Here is a 4,113-nt window from a genome sequence, read left to right as displayed (position 1 = left end):
TCCCTACCCATGCACAGATCTGTTGGCAGAAAATAGAGGGTTTACTGGCTTATGGTTTGTATATGACTTCTGTCTCATCATTGGCTGATTACTAAATTACACAGAAACAAGAGTGACCCCTAGGAAGGCAAGTTTAAAGGTACAAGCAAGAATAAAGGCAAATATAACACATATTAGTTGCTATGTTCTGTGAGGGAGACAGATTTCACAGATTAGGCCAGGCAAGTTATTAAACAAATGAACAATTTAACAACAACATTAATCATGTGAGAAAATCAGAATTCAGGGTTCTTAAAATATGTTATCTAAAATGCCCAATTTCTAACAACCAAAAAACAAAAGAGAAGTACAAAGGAAAAGTGTGACTCATATGTTAAAAAAAAAAAAAAGTCAGTTGAAACTAACTCTTTTGAGTATTGCCAGATTTTGGATTTAGCAGACTTTGAAACAGCTACTGTAAATATGTTTTAAAAAAACTTAAAGAAACATGATTAAAGAATTACGGGGACATAGGACAATAATAAATCAATACATAGGAATTTCAATGAGACAGGAAATGTTTAAAACCAAACGGAAATTCTTGAATTGAACATTCAATAACTAAAATAAAAATTTGCTGAAGGAGCTCATCAGAAGATTTGAGGCAGGAGAAGAAAGAACAGGTGAATGTAAAGACAGAGCTATAGAAATTAGCGAACTTGAAGAACACAAAAAAATTTAAAAAATTGAAGCACAAAGAAAATACTTTCAGAGACCTGTAAAGCAACATAAAGCATGCTAACATATGTGTAATGCAAGTCCCACACAGAAGGAGACAAAGGAGAAAAAGACAGGAAAACTATTTGAAAAAGATAATTACTGACAACTTCCTAAATTTGATGAAAAACATTATTTTCATGTATAATTATCTCAAAGAATCCCAAGTAGGATAAATACAAGAGATCTACACCTCAGCACATTAGGACAAACTTTTTTTTTTTTTTTTTTATTTTGTCCATCACTTTATTTCAAAAATTGGAAAGGCAGTTATTAAAATATACCAACCCATGTCAAACTACATCACTACACACCTTTGGAAGTTCAATGATGAAAAGTCCTTGTATTACTACAATGCACTTCACTACCCCACTCTTTTTTTTTTTTTTTAAATTTATTATTATTATACTTTAAGTTGTAGGGTACATGTGCATAACGTGCAGGTTTGTTACATATGTATACTTGTGCCATGTTGGTGTGCTGCACCCATCAACTCGTCATTTACATCAGGTATAACTCCCAGTGCAATCCCTCCCCCCTCCCCCAGGACAAACTCTTGAAAGTCAAAGAGAAAATCTTGAAGCAGCAAAAGAAAAATGTCTTGTTGCATGAAAGGGAGTACTGACACAATTAACAGTTGCCTTCTCATCTGAAACAGTGAAGGCCAGAAGTGGGAGGACATATTCAAAGTGCTGAAAGAAAAATACAAACTGTTAACTAAAAATTCTATATCAAAAACTACATCCTTCAAAATGAAGGCAAAATAAAGATATTTCCAGATAAACAAAGACAGAGAGTTCCTTGCTAGTTGATCTATGTTATAAGACATTAAAGGAAATTTTTTAAGCTGAGAGGAGTTTCACTATGCAGTAACTTGAATCTATAGGAATAAATGAAAAACATGTGGGTTAATCTGAAGGTCCCATAAATTTATTTTTCCTTTTAACATCTTTTAAAGACATAGTATGTATAAAGCCATAGTTATAACAGTGTATTTTTGGGCTTATCATATATAAATAAGTGTTATAAATATTATATATGATAAGCCCAAAACAATAATAGCACAAAGGAAAATGGATAAAATGGAGCTGTCTTGGAGCAAAAGTTTCTACATTTTACTGGAATTATTAATCTGAAGTAGATTAAGGTAAAATGCATATTGTAATCTCTATAGCAAACACTAAGATGACACAAAAATACAGTAAAAAATAGAAAAATTAAAATGGTATACTAGAAAATATCTATCTTACACAAAAAATGGTAAAAGAAAAACAGGAACAAAAAAGAGAAGACATACAGAAAACAGATTATAAAATGGCAAATGTAAATTCAAACGTATCAATAATTATATTAAATGTGAATGGTCTAAATACCTCAATCAAAATACAAAGACCATCTTTGTATGTTGTCTATAAGAGACACATTACAGATTCAAAGACACAAACTGGTTAAAAGAAAAAGAATAGAAAAATACATGCCACACAGCAGTAATCATAAGACACCTGAAACTGGTCATGTTAATATATGATAAAATAGACATTAAGAAAAGAAACATTCTAGGCCAGGTGTGGTGGCTCATGCCTGTAATCCCAGCACTTTGGGAGGCTGAGGCAGGTGAATCACCTGAGGTCAGGAGTTGGAGACCAGCCTCAACAACATGGAGAAACCCCGTCTCTACTAAAAATACAAAATTAGCTGAGTGTGGTGGCACATGCCTATAATCCCAGCTACATGGGAGGCTGAAGCAGAAGAATCACTTGAACCTGGGAGGCAGAGGTTGTGGTGAGCCGAGATCATGCCATTGCACTCCAGCCTGGGCAACAAGAGCAAAACTCTGTCTCAAAAAATAAATAAGTAAATAAAAAGAAAAAGAAAAAGAAACATTCTGAAAAAGAGGAACATTTAACAATGAAAAACAGTAACGGTATTAGGAAGCTATAACAATTATAAATGTATGGAGATAACATGAGAGCCCCAAAATGCATGAAGCAAAAACAGACAGTATTGAAGGAGAAACAAAGGACTAATTACAGTTGGAGATTTCCAGATCCCAATCTCAATAATTGATAGAACAACTAGACTGAATATCAGCAACTATATAGAAGTCTTGAACAACAGTATCAACTAATTTGACCCAGTCAACATACATAGGGCACTGCTCACAATGACTACAGAATATACATTATTTTCAAGTACATTTAGAATATTCTCTGGGAGAGACCTATGGTAGGCCATAAAACAAGTCCTGATCAATTTAAAAATTTAAATCATACAAAGTACATTGTCTATCTTGGAATTAAATCAGAAATAACAACAGAAAGAAATTTTGGAAACCCTCAAATATTTGGAATTTGAACAACACACTACTAAATCACCCACATGTCACACAGGAAATCAGAAGGGAAGTTGGAACATATTTTGAATGGAATGAAAATGAAAAACAATATGCCAATATTTCTGGTATACAGCAAAATCACTATAAGGAAATCTATAGCTTTAAACACCTATATCAGAATATAAAGGCTCAAATCAATAAGCTAAGCTTTCACGTCAAGAAACTAGAAAAATTAGAAACTAAATCTAAATCAAGCAGAAAAAGAAATAATAAAGAGAAATAAAATGAAATAAAAAAATCAATGAACTAGAAAACAGTAAAACATTAGAGAAAATCCATGAAACCAAAAGTTAGCTTGTTGAAAAGATTAATAAAATGGAAAAGCTTTTATCTGGACTGACCAAGAATAAAAAATCAGTAATGGAAAAGGGGACATAATATCAACCCAACTGAAATTAAAAAGACTTATCAAAGAATACTATGAACAACCTTATGTCAACAAAGACAGAAATAATCATACATATACGTGCATGTGCCCCCACCTGCCGCTACAGACATATAAATAGATATAACACCAATGCTTCACAATATCTTTCAGAAAATGAGGAGAGAACACTTCCCAACTCATTCTATGAGGCCAGTATTACCTTGATATTAAAGCTAGACGAAGACCTCCTACAAAAAGAAAACTACAATGCTAATATCCCTCATTAACATATATAAAAATGCTCAAGAAAATATTGGCAAAGTAAATTCAGCAAGATATAAAAAGGATTACACACCATGACTCAATGGGATTTATACCAGGAATGCAACATTAGATTGACACCTGAAAAAATCAATTAATGTTGTACATCTATTATACATCTATATATTTTACTAATACAAATAGAATAAAGGACGAAACCCATATAATCATCTAATGGATGCAGAAAAGCATCTGACAAAATCCAATAGCCATTCATGATTTTAAAAAAACAACAACTCTCAACAAACTAGGAGTAGAAGGGAAATTAGTTAAT

The sequence above is a fragment of the Macaca thibetana genome, chromosome 9, assembly GCF_024542745.1.
Source record: "Macaca thibetana thibetana isolate TM-01 chromosome 9, ASM2454274v1, whole genome shotgun sequence".
Lineage (NCBI taxonomy): Eukaryota > Metazoa > Chordata > Mammalia > Primates > Cercopithecidae > Macaca > Macaca thibetana.
The sequence above is the reverse complement of the archived record's forward strand: the minus strand, read 5'-3'. Positions refer to the sequence as shown.